Raw genomic sequence first — 17,844 nt, forward strand, 5'->3', positions numbered from 1 at the left:
AATAGAAATACACCCACAGACATAGAAAACAAACATGGTTACCAAAGGGGAAAGAGGGGATTAAAGATAAAGTGGGAGATTTAGATTAACATATACACACTACTATACATGAAATGTCCTTCCCAGGTGTTACTGGTGAAGAATCTGTCTGCCAGTGCAGGAGATATGAGTTCTATCCCTGGGTTGGGAAGATCCCCTGGAATAGGAAATGGCAACCCACTCCAATATTCTTGCCTGGGAAATTCTGTGGGCAGAGGAGTCTGGTGGGCTGCAGTCCATGTGGTTGCAAGAGTCAGACATGACTAAGAGCCTAAACCACCACATATAAAATAAATAATCAACAAGGAAAACCAACAAACTTACTTTATAAGACTGGAACTATCCTCAACATTTTGTAATAATTCATAAGGAAGAAGAATCTGAGAAAAGTAGATATATATGTATGAACAGTTAAAAATTACTTCAGCAGAACCAAACCCATACCCATTTCTTTATCTCTTTTGACTCTTACTTCTCTCCTATTAAACCTGGCCTAACAAGTACAAAACAGACTCTTCTGATTTTTTTTTTAAAGCCAGGTTTAAAAACTCTTCCTTTTCTTGTCTACAGTCCACCAATTCTATTATAACCAGTCTTTAAATCTTAGTCTAACATAATTATATCACCTAGTTGAGACTAGAGTGAAGACATAAACCTACCTAACACTGATAGCGCTTTTATATAGATTAGCTTTACTGAGACTTATACTTTAAATAATTTTCTGTATTCTTGCATCTCCTACATCTCACCACATTGAAAAAACAAGTTAGTTATCTTCCCAAACCTCTTTATCTCCCCTAAATCTCTCCTTCTATAATCCTCACCATCACTGTAAAGGGAAACTTCTCTTTATTCAGAAAATCTCACTTCCACTCACAGTCTACTTTTAATTATTCCATAAATTATGTCTACTCAAAATAGATTCAGAATCCAACCAATTCTCATCAGTTGCATCTCTACTGTCATGGCACAAGAGATTACTATTCTTCACATGGATTATTGCAGCAGCCTGTTCATTGTTCTCTTTCCTCTCACCTGCTCCTCCCTTCAGTCTATACTCATCACAGAAGTCAAAGGAATTCAGCATCTTCCTCCATACCTTCCATGCCTAGGACCTCAACTCCCATCCCTTTCTCCCAAGCTTACTCCTGGTGAGCTGCCTATAAGCCTTGATGCTCCTCCAATGTGCTAAATCTGCTCACTTGAAGGCCTCTACATGTGTTTCATCTTGGAACTCAGATATTTACACATCTAAGGTCTATCACAATCTAATTTTTCTCACCTTCTTAGTGATACCTTCTCTGATTATTGGTTTAAAATTTCAATGCACTCCCATATCTATATTATTTGTTCCTTCCCTACTTTGTATTTTTCTATATAACTTGTTACCATCCAACATAGCATTGATTTAATACTGTTCTGTTTGTTGATTTCTCTGCCAACTAAAATGTGGATTGGTGAGAGCTGAAATTTGTATTGGTATAGTTCTCTGCTATAGCCCTGAAGCCAAGAATGGCTGAATCTTAGTGGGTGCTCAATAAACATTTGTGGACTGACTGAATTAACACATGTAAAGCAACAAATCCAAAGAAACACTGACTTGTGATCCAGTTTTTCCTCTTTATTAGTTCATGACCATGCATAACACTCAGCCGCAGTCACATTTATTCCATCTATAAAATAGAAATATTGTTGATTATTAACTACAATGGTAAATGAGAATTGTCTAGGGCATAGTAGATATTTAACAGATTGTTGTAGTTAGTAAAATATTTTTTAATAACTCTAGAGATGCCCTTTTCCATCTTCATTAAATGAAAGAATTTCCACTTTTACCCTAAAGAGTAAACACACAAATTAAATACCAATCTAAAATAAGTGAGACTTTCTAGCTCAGAGTTTGACCCATAAGAGTTCTAAAATGAATAATTGTTTTAATCATAAACTATCCTCAAGATTTCTTTAGTTTTTTCCCTCATTTCTGTGCACTAAATTTCTTGACTTCAAAAATAGTTCAGCAACATGGGGGACTGGAAGGATTTTATAAATTCTAAGAGTTAATATACCATGCTACTAAAGAGTGCTTTGCCTAAAGCTTTCCTATTCAGTTTTTGAGCTTAGAGTGGCTAAGAATAAGAATTCTTCAAGGCATGCTTAACAGTGCCCAGGCCCCAAAGTAGGTGGCCCTAGTTAAAGAGATTTCTTTTTCAACTTCAGGAAAATCCTCAAGATCTTCCTTGGTTTTTATCTGCTTTCAAAAGCATGGGAACTCCTGGGGAGGTATTCTTACAACTTTTCTTCCTACAAGTAGCCTACCTGGGAAAAAGTAACACTTTGTCATCATCACTTATGAAAAGTAAAAGTTAGAGTGTAAGTTGCTCAGTTGTGTCCGACTCTGCGAATTCTCTAGGCTAGAATACTGGAGTGGGTAGCCTTTCCCTTCTCCAGGGGATCTTCCCAACACAAGGATCAAAGCCAGATCTCCCACATTGCAGGTGGATTCTTTACCAGATAAGCCACAAGGGAAGCCCAAGATACTGGAATGGGTAGCCTATCCGTTCTCCAGTGGATCTTCCTAACCCAGGAATCAAACTGGGGTCTCTTGTATTGCCGTGAAAAGTCCACGTCAAAATCAAGTCAGCTAATTAACCTACAGGAAGTCGGTGGCATGATTTTCTTTTGCCAAGCCTCATGAATGCGAATCTAGGGGACTTAACCAGTAGGGGACTGGAACCAGCCTGCACCAGCCTGTAAGAGGACATGGTGCCCACCTTTTCCCACCTCTGTGCTGTGACACACATTAAAATGGTAATTGGTAATTAAAATTGGTATTAAAATGGGCCAAAGGGCAAGTATTTATACCACCAAAAGAGGAAAACACTACAAACCAGAGTTTTTTGCCTTTTTATTCCTTCTTTTCTTTTCTTTCCCTCATAGAGCTGGTTTTCCAGCACACCTTGGTTCTACTTTGTAATTTCCAAGTGTATATATATATGAGAAAAATCATTCTACAGTTGGTTACTACTGTGCCATCTCTGTGCAAGACACTCAATTTAGGAGTTGCTTTCTGAAATAGAAGCATACCATTCAGTTGAATAGAATGCTCATCCCAAATTGTTTTACTGCCTTGAAATTTCTGGTTTATGGTTTGGTTTCTTGAACAGTAAATGTGCACAGTGAAACATTTTGCTTTACTGCAGTGATATTTCATTGTATTTGCACCAGGAATACAGACCTTAAAGATGTAAAATGTGAGAAATCAAGCATAAGGAATACCCATGATATTTAGCACATTTGTCACTTTAGAAAAAGTTGAGAAAATTGAGGTACTGCCAATAATATGATCGTTCTACTTACTTGGATAGCCAGGATAGGAGACTTAGCAGACCTGGGCTGATTTTTCTTTCAAAATGCGCTTCTAATACACCTGGAAACTTCTGAGTTATGTTTAATAAACTGGAAGATGGCAAGAAGATGCAGTCTCTCTGACTGCGTTCTCTGTTTCTTACCTCTACCTCTCAACCCTCAACTATCTCATGTGAAAGTGGCTCAGAAAAAATGGCTAAATCTATATTATACAGTCAGAAAAACTGCAGAAATGCCATTTAGGATGATGGCAATAAGAAGAAACTGCCATTTTCATCCATCTTTTTGATGTTTTTAATCTCTTTTCCTTAATGAAGTGATTATCATATTATTTTATTGCTAAATTTCTAACAACAAAACATGTTTTGCTTATGCTAATGCTAATATATTTTTAAAGGTATTTAAGTTCATATTTTAAAAGAAATAATAACAATACATAAGAAATTTTTAAAATGTAATAAACTTTGTGAAGCTTAAAACTCATAAAATAGTACAATTTTCTGCTAATTCAGGTTATTTTCTACATTGAGTATTATACATCACCCTGATCATTTCAATTTGTGACAACTATAAACTTTAAATGAGAGATAGAATCTGCCATAAGTTTGTAAATTCTTGGAAGTTTTAAGGGTGTGAGTTCCAAGCGTAGTTTTCTGTCTCAGGAATCTATTAAAATGGATTTCCATGAAAACAGGTGTATCACGGGAAAACAACACCTTTCCAGTTCAACCTGCCATCCCTATTCTTCACTGAAAATCATATAAAATAGAACTCACTGCACTTCACACTTTGCTCTTTCTTTTTATTTTATAGAACTAGGCATTCATGGAGAGCTCTTCATCCAAAGAGCTAGACTCTTCTGAAAAAGCCAACCAAATGAAAAACAGGAAGTTTTTTTTAAAACTTGATCCTGTAAATAATCACTATTGAGAAAGCCTACTGCTGCTTTATCAAATACACAAGTCAAAGTTCATATCCTCTGAGTGTCTATTATGTAAGTCAGGAAGCCGTCTTTTCATCTGCCTGTGATGAGCAGAACTTTTTGCTCTCACAGGAGGCCCCTTGGCTTGCATTAAACATGCTTTTGTTGCCTCAAGATTCCTAACATCAGGGTTCTTGTTGGTTGCCCTAAGCCTCTTGCATCCCCTGATCCAGGACTGAAATGCTAGAGAGTTCGTTAACTGTGACACTGACTTTCTGCCAAGGATCTTGTATATTTGTGGAATTCTGTCCTTAGGTAACTGAAGAGCCATTGTTTATTTGATGTCCAGACTGTTGGATTTTACAATAAATTGATGACATTCAGAGCTCCTCTTTGGGTTATGTTTAAGGATGGAATTCATGCCTGTCTAAAGGACCGTGAAGTTAACTCATCTATGCTGCTATTTTTATTTATTCATTATTTGTTTTTTTCTCCTTTGTGCATGTTCAGATGAGTAGATTGACACTTAACTCCCAGGCCACCAGTATACATATACCTTGTTAAACATGAAGCTATTTTGGTTGGTATTTGGGGTTAGAGAAGGAACTATGACATAGAGGGAGCACTTGATCTTAAACATTTTAAAATATATGTATGAAAAATGATACTTTGCTCTGCTCTGCTTCTGCCAAGGTCAGAACAATAAATACCTTGCTCATTGGCAGGGATAGGATTCACACAAAGAATTCTCTGAGTTGGTAAAGGAATGTATACTTTGCTTAGTAATACTTTGTGTCCTCCGTCTGACTCTTTTGCAACTCCATGGACTGTAGTCCGCCAGGCTCCTTTGTCCATGGGATTTCCCAGGCAAGAATACTGGAGTGGGTTGCCATGCCCTCCTGCAGAGGATCTTTCCAACACAGGGATGGCGGATCTCCTGGGAGAAAGGGAACATCTTTTCTGCATAGCTTTTGGAAAATACAAGACAGATTCTTTCCCAGCAGCTCCAAGTGCTCTCTCCTCCTCTGCTAAACTCCTAGAGGAAGCCATGCATGATGACTAATGTGCTCCATTAGGCACTAGCAGCAGACAGATGAACAAGACCCTGCCTGCTCCAGGAGATGAAAGACAACGTTCAACCCTTATGTATTATAGCTATGGTCGTCTTTTCATTTTAGCAGTGTTACTGGCTTGTATATAACTTGGTAGTTAGGTCTATATTATAAATATATATGTGATATACCTTCCTTGCTGCCTAGAATATTGTTTCACATGTAGGAGACAATTCAGCAGATTAACTCATTTGATAGTTACTCCTTCATTCAATAATTATGTGTAAATTTCTACTGTGGAAGTAATCCTCTCCTTGAGATGGGTTTGCATGTATTTCTACTCAAATACAGGAGACTGGACTTAGTAAAAGCTTAAGTTTCTTTACTTGCTTGCTTTGTTTTCTTTGTCTTTCCACCTTTACAGTTCTACTTGAATTATTATTTTTAAAATTTAACAATAAAAGTAGACCCATCAGAATGTCTTCAAAAACATTTCCAAGGGGCTCTATTTTCAGGAGGATAGATTAGACTATCATTTTCCTATTCACCCCACTGAGTACAATTAAAACCCCTGGATAGTATATATTAAAAATAAATATATAAGAAGGAGCTGAAAGGTAGAGAGTAGGAAACAATCTAGGAAGCATACATCTAAGTAATTACATGATAGTGAGTTCCTGGAATTTCCTTTTGTCTCATACACACCAGACCTGAAGAAGAAGAGACCACGAACCCAGAAATACTGACATGTACAGGCTAAAAAGGGACTTCCCCGGTGGCTCAGCCATAAAGCATCTATGTGCAATGCGGGAGACTTGCGGGAGACATGGATTCAATCCCTGGGTCAGAAAGATCCCCTGGAGAAGGAAATGGCAACCAGCTCCACTATTCTTGCTTGGGAAATCCCACGGACAGAGGAGCCTGGTGAACTACAGTCCATGGAGTCTTAAAGAGTTGAACACAACTAAGCAACTAAACACAACGACAGACTGAGAAACAAACCAAATCAAAACTCTGTTGTCTTGCCCCCAAAGACACAGAAAAGGCAGTTTAGCAACATGGAAAACTCCAAGACAATTCCCTTTATCCAGCTGAACATCTCCAAAAAATATTGCTTTATTCTTAACCAATACCAAGAAAGCTTTCACCTTTCACCTTCACCAAGTTATGACAAGGTCCCTTAAACTCCCCACCAAGGTGCAATCAGACAAGGCCAAGGAGGAAACTAGAACATTCTTTTCTGCCAGGTAGCACCAAGGCCACCTTCCATCTCTTGCTTTCTCTGTGCAAGTGATATGGGGAGCCAGGACTTCCGTGTTCACTCAGGAGTAACAGGGACCTTCCCCGACATGCTCGAAATGTATCACAGTTGGCTTAATGGAAAGTCAGGACTTGGACCACCTCCCAGAAGTCATGAAGCTACTCTTCTGCCCTTAGGGTCAGTGGTGGCCAAGTGGGTAGCGGTTACACTCCCTCCTATACCTCCCAGCCAGGGATGTATCAATGGATATCTGGTAAGAGCTGGAACACCTGCCCACACTCAGAATAATGAAGAGCTCCTTCTACCCATGTGTCAACAGAGGCCAAATAAGGGCAATGAATATGAATTTCTACTCTGACTTGATGCCAACTTACCCCCACTTCCCTTGCTGAAGCAATATCAGAAGAAGGCAGCTAAAACTGAAGGTCTCAGAATATAATACCCAAATTCTTCATTATGGATGTAAAATTCAATCAATAGATGTTAGTGCCAAGAAGAGCACGTGGATATCCATAAACATGTCCTTAATGTGACTTGAGTTCATATCTTACACAAAAGTTAACACAAGATTGGTTATGGGTTATGAACTTAAATATAATAAATAAGACTATAAAAGGAAAAAAAGATAGAAAACCTTTGGGGTTTACAGATAGGAAAAGAGTTCTTATACTGGACACTGAACTATGATCCACAAAGGGAAAATCTGATAAATTGGACTCTCAGTTCAGTTCAGTTCAGTTGCTCAGTGGTGTCTAACTCTGTGCGACTCCATGAATCATAGCACACCAGGCCTCCCTGTCCATCACCAACTCCCAGAGTTCACTCAGACTCGGTCCATTGAGTCAGTGATGCCATTCAGCCATCTCATCCTCTGTCGTCCCCTTCTTCTCCTGCCCCCAATCCCTCCCAGCATCAGAGTCTTTTCCAATGAGTCAACTCTTCGCATGAGGTGGCCAAAGTTCTGGAGTTTCAGCTTTACTGAAATTCAAAATATTTTCTCTGAAAATTAAAACCACAGTGGATGCGGGGGACTGCCCGTAATGGGTTAAGTCCTGGGAGCTGCTTGGCGTGTTTGCCGAGCCCTAAGGACTTGTTCCTTAAGCGCCCTGTCCCGCCCCTCCTGAGAATGTCATCATGACCTTATAGCTCCAGGGGAGTCTAAGCAATTGCCATTCTTCAGAAACAAGTATTGTATGCCTGTATACAATAAAGGGAGTCTGGTGATCTTGTTGATTGATTATTGATTGTTGTAAATACTGCTTGAGAAATGTCATATGTCACGTAGGCTGCACTATAAATATTGTTACTGAAATAAAGGAGACTATCAGCCATTTTGGTCTGATCCTCTCAACCCCATCTTTCTGTCTCAGTCTCTTTCTTTTCTCAGCGATCGAGCTCCGTTTCCCGTGTCTCCCGGGTAGGGGAAAAACCTTGCAGTGCTGGCCGCAGCAAGTGGATATTAACTTGTACCTGGTAGACTATTTTCAACAAGGCAAATGCTGGTGAAGACATAGAGAAAAGGGAATCTTGGTAAACTGTTGGTGAGGATGCAAACTGATGCAGCCACTATAGAAAATCGTATGAAAGTGTCTCAAAAAAATGAAAAGCAGTACTCTGTATGATCCAGGAACCACACTTCTAGGTGTAAATACAAAGGAAATGAAATAAGGATCTTGGACAGATATCTATATTCTCATGTTCATTGTAGACTGTTCACAGTAACCAAGTGTCAATCAATGAATAAATTGATAAAGAAAGTATTGCGTACACAGATATAGATCTCATATATATGATATATATATCATATCACATATATATTTGATATATGTTGTTGTTCAGTCATGTCCAATTCTCCGTGACCCCATGGACTGCAGCACACCAGGCTCCTCTGTCCTTCACTATCTCCCAGGGTTTGCTGAAATTCATGTCCATTGAGTCAGTGATGCTATCTAACCATCTTAATCTTTCCCAGCATCAGGGTTTTTTTCAGTCAGTCAGATCTTCTCATCAGGTGGCCAGACTTCTTGAGCATCAGTTTCAGCTTCAGCATCAGTTCTCCTAATGAATATCCAGGGAAATTTTGCCATTTATAATAACATAGGTGAACCTTGAGGGCATTATGCTAAGTGAAATAAGTCAGACAGGAAAAGACAAATACTGTATAATCTCAGTTATATTGAAATCTAAAAACAGATTAATCTAAAAACAGATCAACCTCAAAAAAATCGAAACAGATAAAAATTATACTATTTCTTTCTATTTGTTTCATAGAAGCAACGTGTTAGTCACTCAGTCATGTCTGACTCTTTGTGACTCCATGGACTATAGCCTGTCTCTGGAATTCTCCAGGCAAGAATACTGGAGTGGGTTGCCATTTCCTACTCCATCATAGAAACAAAGAGTATATTAATTGTTACCAGGGTAGGAGGTGGGAGCATTTTCTCTTATGTGATCAGTAAGTTCTAGGGACCTAAAGTAAAGCATGATTACTATACTGCTTGGATATTTGGGAATGTAAACTCTAGATATCTCAGATGTGAGGTTTGCATCATTCTTGGGGAATTAAAACATTTTTTCCTTCATAGAAAAGTTTATATTTTGTTCTAAAATAGAAACCCCAGTGAATATGAAGGCTCTATATTCTCTCTAGTTGGCAACATGGCAGTGACTAGAGGTTAGGCTTGATCATAACTCTGTCTAAAATACAGCTTCCCAGGTGGTGCTAGTGGTAAAGAACCCACCTGCCAATGAAGAAGACACAAGAGATGTGGGTTCCATCCCTGGGTCAGGAAGATCCCCTGGAGAAGAGCATGACAACCCACACCATTATTGTCTGGAAAATCCCATGAACAGATGAGCCTGGCAGGCTACAGTCCATAGGGTCACAAAGAGTTAGACACAACTGAAGTGACTTAGCATGCACACACAGTATAATCAAAGCTATGGCTTTTCCAGTAGTCATATAGATGTGAGCGTTGGACCATAAAAAAGGCTGAGAGCCAAAGAATCGATGCTTTTGAATGGTGGCATTGGAGAAAACTCTTGAGAGTCCCTTGGACTGTAAGGAGATCAAACCAGTCAATCTTAAAGGAAATAAATCCTGAATATTCACTGAAGGACTCATACTGAAGCTGAAGCTCCAAAACTTTGACCACATGATGTGAAGAGAAAGCTCATTTGCAAGACCTTGATGCTGGAAAGGATTGAGGGCAGGAGAAGGGAGCAATGGAGGATGAGATGGTTAGATGGCATCACTGACTCAATGGACATGAGTTTGAGCAAACTCCAGGAGATGGTGAAGGACAGGGAACCCTGGGGTGCTGCAGTCCATTGGGTCCCAAAGAGTCAGACATGACTTAGAAACTGAACAACGATAATAACAGCAGTGCTCTTTGCATTACACTGTGCCAAATACTTTTTATTATTACTCTATAATTAAGGACTGATTTTCATTTGCTTGTTTCTATTTATCCTATTTATGTTTCATCCAGATTAAACTTACTATATCCTCCCCTCCCCAAAAATACACTGTATTATACAGCAAATTTTGTTGTTGTTGTTTTTTAATTTAAGAGTCCTTAAATGTTTTCACCACAAAACAATAACCAATTTGAGATGAAGCATGTGTTAACTAACCTTACTGTGGTGAACATTTCACAGTGTGTATCTTGCTCAACTCATCACGCTGTATACCTTAAACTCATGCAATGTTATATGTCAATTATCTCTAAATAAAACTGGGGATAAACCTACTATATATATATACACAACCACCATATAATCTAGCAACTGCTCTTTGGGACAATTAAATGAAATCTTATGTTCACACAAAAAGCTGTACATGAATGCTTCTAGCCATTTTGCAATAGCCTCAAACTGGAAATAATCAAGACATCCTTCAGAAGGTAAATGGTAAAATAAACAGTTATGTATCTTTACCATAAATTAATACCATTGGAAAAATCAGTGAACTGCTGATGCAGTCAAGAACTTGGATGAATCTTCTGAGAATTATGTTAGGTGAAAAAAGCCTATCCCCAAATGTTACATACTACATGATTCCATCTACATAACATTTTTGTAAAGACAAAAGTATAAAAATGCCCTGTGCTTAAGGAAATGAAGTGGGTGTGGCTATAAAAGGGCAACAGGAGAGACCCTTGTGGTGACAGAAAATCTCTTAACTGTAGAATGTAAGTCACACTGTCCTATAGTTTTATAAGATATTATCATTAGGGAGAATGCAGGAAGAGGACACTGAGGTCTCTCCATGTTATTTCCTAACACTACATGTTAATGTAGAATCATTTCACACACACAAAAAAGCTTAATTTAAAAGTCTATCATTAATATTATCACATTTACATATTATATCTATGCACTTTCAATCACATGAAAGCCCTTAGTTGTTTTTTCAGAAAAACAGATTAAGGCCCTAAGAGGAATGCTTAGCAATTTATTCTTTTATAATCCATCATCTTATGTCACTTGTTGAAGCCAAAATGGCACAGGACTAGTCAGGTGAATCTGTTAACTAAGTCAAAATTTGTGATCAAAGTGATGAGATGAATCAAGCCAATCAGATTCTTGCATTTGAAATTAAACACATACATACGCATACCTTTACATGCAAACAGGGACAGGCTGTGTGCTCACTGTTAAGTTGCTATCAGTTCAAATCCATACTCCATCTTGCTTTGAAATGCTGAGCCTGGGTCTCTGTAAAGCACAATTTTCTTTTGCTACCTGATTTCCTGTTTCTGTCAATAGACACAGTTAGAGGGAGACTGGAGAGCTGGAGGGAAAACTGCTCGTGACCTACACCCTACACAACAGTTGATTCCAGTGTGTCTCACTTTTCCCATACTCCTAAAAACAACCTCATTGGTGCCCCTCTTCCAGGTGATATAACAGCACCGGCTGCCTGGTACTCCTTCCTTAGAGATCTGGCTCCATCTTTGCCTGTGGATTCGCTTCTAATTCTTCAGGCTGTTAACATTCGCTCAACAGGGTTCCTCACAAAATGCTGAGTCCCAGGTATCTGTGGTCCCCAGTCCAACCTCTTAGAGCACTAAACCTGCAAGCTGGCTTCATTCTTCTTAGAGACATTAATTCCAGCAAGATGGAGTCTTCCTCACCCCAGCTTCTACAGTTCCTCAATCTTTCAGGCAGCAAGCCTACTCAAGATCCCTGAATTTCAGTTCTGTAAAGCCCTTCCTCCAATCTTCTGAATTCTCATCATCCCAAATTCATGTCTGCTGCTCTGCAGCCAAAGTAGCCACTTCCTGCAACCTCTATGACTTATTAGTGTCTTTGTTCACCTCTTTAATTCTCCATTATCTGGTTAATAATTCCTAAATTACATTTCACCTATTATAATACCCAGTGTAGTTTCTGTTTCCTAGGTGTAACCCAGATGCAGGCCATTAGCGGTAAGATTAGAAGGTGAATAAATAGGAAGATGCCAGAGAGGCCATGAAAAGCTAGCTTCAAGGCAAAAGTATGAAAGAATCAAATAAAGGAAGGGTAAGAAAAGCAATCAGAAGCTGAGAGAGAGAAAGAAAGAGTCAGGTAGAAGGAGAGAAAGAAGAATGGATGAAATATATATTCAAGGAGAAGTAGAGTTGCAAAGAGGATAAGTTTTCTATTGCTGATGAAAATGGAACAGATATATAAGAAAATGCTAGAACTATCTTTTTTTTTCCTGTTTTCAATTTTTTGTTTCAATTCCAGCCCATGCATGTAAACAAAATAATTATCTTTTCACTACAATCACTATTATGAGTCTTTCAAAAGAGCCAAAGTAAAAGGAAACAACATCCTCCCTTCTGTATAGACAGAAGGACTAAGTGAAAGTGAAATTTACTCAGTCATGTCTGACTCTTTGTGACCCATGGACTATACAGTCCATGGAATTCCCTGGGCCAGAATATTGGAGTAGGTAGCTGGTCCCTTCTCCAGGGGATCTTCCCAACCCAGGGATCAAACCCAGGTCTCCCACATTGAGGTGGATTCTTAAAAGGGGGCCATCATATGCTCTTAAAATACCCAATAAATGAACAACAACAACAAAAAAAAAAAAACCACTAGGCTTTCAGGTCTTTCCTCTTTTTGCTGGCTTATGTTCCTCTTGATGTGCTGCTACCTTATCTTGATCTTACCATTGCCTTTCATCTTTAGAGGACATTTACCACGCTAAAAAACACCTCCATATCTGTGCTCTTATGTGGCTTTCCAAACACAGTGGTTTCCCAGAAGACAGATAACATGTCTTCCATTTAGCTTAATCTATACAATGTGATGGACAAGATGCAAAAACAGATAGATGTCTTCAAGGAAGATCTTTAGTTACGAATCCAGGACAGGTAGCTGTTATACGTGCAACTCAGAGAGGACTAAACATTAACAGAAAATGTAAGACAATTCCACATGCCCTGGTGCCAGATGCTAAGAAGATTTCTACTTTACTCTTAAAACAGCAAGAATGATTCGAGTAAACATTTGCCAATTAAAATGGCAAGTACAAATGTCTCCCTTGCCATAGATGGACCTCAATTCCACTAAAATTTCAGCTTACTATTTTTTTTTTCTCCTTAATACAGTTGAGCCCCACAGATGAATAAGCAGATTATTTCAATATCACAGAGCTGGATATCTCCAATTTCTAGGCTCATGTGGCCTTGACAATTGATGATACAACATGTAGCTACAGATCATGCCACAGCCCATGCCCTCAGCCCATGAACTGGCACTTGTATGAGTGACCTGGACTTTCACTCTTCCCCACTGGGTCTTTCAGGCAAATTCAGCTTTCCCAAGAGCCCACGAGAAAATATTTTCTTGCTGTTACCACATCAGGTGTTCCAACCTCACCAGGTTTTCAAAGGGAGAATAAAAAACCAGTTACCTTTCCCAGACACTTTGTTCCATATTAATGACCTAACTACTGTCCTGGTTTCAAAGAAGGAGGGAGACATCACCATTTGTCTGATTGTTCCATTCTGAATCCTGGGCAGACCAATCTGCTGCTCTTTCAACTCCTGGGGCAGTACAAAGAAACATCTGTTCCAGGAACAGCTGGACTCTCACCCCTCTGCATAAATCACTACTAGTAAAAGTTTTATGAGGTGGGTACTTTTCTCCCCTGCTTCCTCCTTTTGTAATTGACTGAAGCCCAAATGAACAAGATGAAATGGCCAGACATTTAGCCATATGTTGGCATCCACATGTGTACGTTTGGGAGGCAAGAGAAGCTGTCAGCTGTACGAAGGAACATTACAATCATCTGAAATGTAATTAACAATCCCACAGTCAACGAATCTTTGGAAGTTTCTAAAAGATTAAATTACACCTCTCACTTACCTGTAGCAAATTGCCCATGGACCAGTTTCCGTATCTGGGAATGTTGAATCTAGTCAATTTATGGAGACTTCAAAGTAGTTTCAGGATGTTTCCATATTGCTAATCTACATAGGGTATCTCTGCTTTTCCAGTCACTCCTACATAAAAAAGAATAAAAGGATATACTTAGGAATATATAATGCTCAGTAAATGCAGGTTGATCAATTAGATTATAGCATCCATGCCTGTGTACTCAGTCAAGTCCTACTCTTTTTTGGACCCCATGGGCTGCAGCCCACCAGGCTCCTCTCTCCATGGGATTTTTCAGGCAAGAATACTGAAGTGGGTTGCCATTTCCTTCTCCAGGGGATTTTCCTGACCTAGGGATAGAACCTATTTTCCTGTATCTCCTGCATTTCATGTAGAATCTTTACCACTGAGTCAGTGGGGAAGCTATACTTGAACATTTTTATTATTTGTTTAATAGAAAAGGATAGGAAGGAAACATTTCTCTTTTAAAAACAATATTGCATATTAATATGGCTTTGTACCTACAGTTAGCACCTAGCAAAAGACCAGGTGAGTGGCAAAGGGTTAATAAAAGTTTATTGACTATACACTTGATATAATAGATTTCACTAAAATTGTCTTGTTCCTGCATGTCTTGAGAAAGTGAAAGGGAATTTAACTTTTGAGAAGCTACTATGGGCCTAGGGCTTTGCTAGTTGCATATATATATATATATATATATATATACACACACACACACACACATACATACACATATATGTGTACGTACGTGGAGAAAGAGATGGCAACCCACTCCAGTACTCTTGCCTGGAGAATTCCATGGACAGAGAAGCTTGGCAGGCTACAGTCTCAAAGAATCGGATACAACTGAGTAACTGACGCATATATATACACACATATAATCTTATTCCTGGAGAAGGAAATGGCAACCCACTCCAGTATTCTTGCCTGGAGAATCTCATGGATAGAGAAGCCTGGTGGGCTGAAGTCTGTGGGGTCGCAAGAGATGAACACAACTTAGTGACAAAACCACATATCTTATTCCATTGGTACAACCACCTCTCTAAGCATTTACTACCCATAACCCTGTTTGGCAAGCTTTTATTAGCCTCGTTCTTCACAAGTGAACAACTTACAAGTCAGGGAAGTCAGTTTTTAAGACCAGCTAAGCTGAAGAACAGTATGGAAAGGCAAAATGATAAGATACTGAAAAGGGAACTCCCCGGATCGGTAGGTGCCCAATATGCTACTGGAGATCAGTGGAGAAATAACTCCAGAAAGAATGAAGGGATCAAGCCAAAGCAAAAACAATACCCAGTTGTGCATGTGACTGGTGATAGAAGCAAGGTCCGATGCTGTAAAGAGCAATATTGCATAGGAACCTGGAATGTCAGGTCCATGAATCAAGGCAAATTGGAAGTGATCAAATAGGAGATGGCAAGAGTGTACATCCACATTCTAGGAATCAGTGAGCTAAAATGGACTGGAATGGGTAAATTTAACTCAGATGCCCATTGTATCTACTACTGCGGGCAGGAATCCCTTACAAGAAATGGAGTAGCCATCATGGTCAACAGAACAGTCTGAAATGCAGTACTTGGATGCATTCTCAAAAACGACAGAATGATCTCTGTTCATTTCCAAGGCAAACCATTCAATATCACGGTAATCCAAGCCTATGCCCCAACCAGTAATGCTGAAGAAGCTGAAGTTGAACAGTTCTTTGAAGACCTACAAGACCTTTTAGAACTAACACCCAAAAAAGATGTCCTTTTCATTATAGGGGACTGGAATGCAAAAGTAGGAAGTCAAGAAACACCTGTAGTAAAAGGCAAATTTGGCCTTTGAGTACGGAATGAAGCAAGGCAAAGGCTAATAGAGTTTTGTCAAGAGAATGCACTGGTCATAGCAAACACTCTTTTCCAACAACACAAGAGAAGACTCTACATGTGGACATCACCAGATGGTCAACACCAAAATCAGATTGATTATATTCTTTGCAGCCAAAGATGGAGAAGCTCCATACAGTCAACAAAAACAAGACTGGGAGCTGACTGTGGTTCATATCATAAACTCTTAATTGCCAAATTCAGACTTAAATTGAAGAACGTGAGGAAAACCACTAGACCATTCAGGTATGACCTAAATCAAATCCCTTATGATTATACAGTGGAAGTGAGAAATAGATTTAAGGGACTAGATCTGATAAACAGAGTGCCTGATGAACTATGGACGGAGGTTCATGACATTGCACAGGAGACAGAGATCAAGACCATCCCCATGGAAAAGAAATGCAAAAAAGCATAATGGCTGTCTGGGGAGGCCTTGCAAATAGCGGTGAAAAGAAGAGATGTGAAAAGCAAAGGAGAAAAGGAAAGATATAAGCATCTGAATGCAGAGTTCCAAAGAATAGCCAGAAGAGATAAGGAAGCCTTCCTCAGCGATCAATGCAAAGAAATAGAGGAAAACAACAGAATGGGAAAGACTAGAGATCTCTTCAAGAAACTTAGAGATACCAAGGGAACATTTCATGCAAAGATGGGCTCCATAAAGGACAGAAATGGTATGAACCTAACAGAAGCAGAAAGTATTAAGAAGAGGTGGCAAGAATACATAGAAGAACTGTACAAAAAAAGAGCTTCATGACCCAGATAATCACGATGGTGTGATCACTCAGCTAGAGCCAGACATCCTGGAATGTGAAGTCAAGTGGGCCTTAGAAAGCATCACTACAAACAAAGCTTGTGGAGGTGATGGAATTCCAGTTGAGCTATTTCAAATCCTAAAAGATGATGCTGTGAAAGTGCTTCACTCAATATGCCAGCAAATTTGGAAAACTCAGCAGTGGCCACAGGAATGGAAAAGGTCAGTTTTCATTCCAATGCCAAAGAATGCTCAAACTACCACAAAATTGCACTCATCTTACACGCTATTAAAGTAATGCTCAAAATTCTCCAAGCTAGGCTTCAGCAGTACGTGCACCGTGAACTTCCAGATGTTCAAGCTGGTTTTAGAAAAAGCAGAGGAACCAGATATCAAATTGCCAACATCTGCTGGATCATGGAAAAAGCAAAAGAGTTCCAGAAAAACATCTATTTCTGCTTTATTAACTATGCCAAAGCTTTTACCTGTGTGGATCACAAGAAACTGTGGAAAATTCTGAAAGAGATGGGAATACCAGACCACCTGACCTGCCTCTTGAGAAACCTATATGCAGGTCAGGAAGCAACAGTTAGAACTGGACATGGAACAACAGACTGGTTTCAAATAGGAAAAGGAGTACATCAAGGCAGAATATTGTCACCCTGCTTATTTAACTTATATGCAGAGTACATCATGAGAAACACTGGGCTGGAAGAAGCACAAGCTAGAATCAAGATTGCTGGGAGAAATATCAATAACCTCAGATATGCAGATGACACCACCCTTATGGCAGAAAGTGAAGAGGAACTAAAAAGCCTCTTGATGAAAGTGAAAGTGGAGAGTGAAAATGTTGGCTTAAAGCTCAACATTCAGAAAACAAAGATCATGGCATCTGGTCCCATCACTTCATGGGAAATAGATGGGGAAACAATGAAAACAGTGTCAGACTTTATTTTGGGGGGCTCCAAAATCACTGCAGATGATGATTTCAGCCATGTAATTAAAAGACACTTACTCCTTGGAAGAAAAGTTATGACCAAATTAGCATATTCAAAAGCAGAGACATTACTTTGCCAACAAAGGTCCATCTAGTCTAGGCTATGGTTTTTCCAGTAGTCATGTATGGATGTGAGAGTTGGACTGTGAAGAAAGCTGAGTGCCAAAGAATTGATGCTTTTGAACTGTGGTGT

The 17,844-nt window shown here is 39.2% G+C and overlaps 1 long non-coding RNA gene across 1 annotated transcript in view; it reads right to left on the reverse strand.

Annotated features, from left to right (window-relative positions):
* Window positions 1–17,844, reverse strand: part of LOC120876896 — a 1,092,147-nt gene that overhangs the window by 246,252 nt on the left and 828,051 nt on the right. The window contains exon 4 of the long non-coding RNA XR_005724236.1: window positions 14,003–14,139. This is a non-coding gene — a long non-coding RNA (uncharacterized LOC120876896). The remainder of the gene's footprint in view (window positions 1–14,002; window positions 14,140–17,844) is intronic.

This window comes from Oryx dammah, unplaced genomic scaffold (genome assembly GCF_014754425.2).
Source record: "Oryx dammah isolate SB20612 unplaced genomic scaffold, SCBI_Odam_1.1 HiC_scaffold_17, whole genome shotgun sequence".
NCBI classification, from domain to species: Eukaryota; Metazoa; Chordata; class Mammalia; order Artiodactyla; family Bovidae; genus Oryx; species Oryx dammah.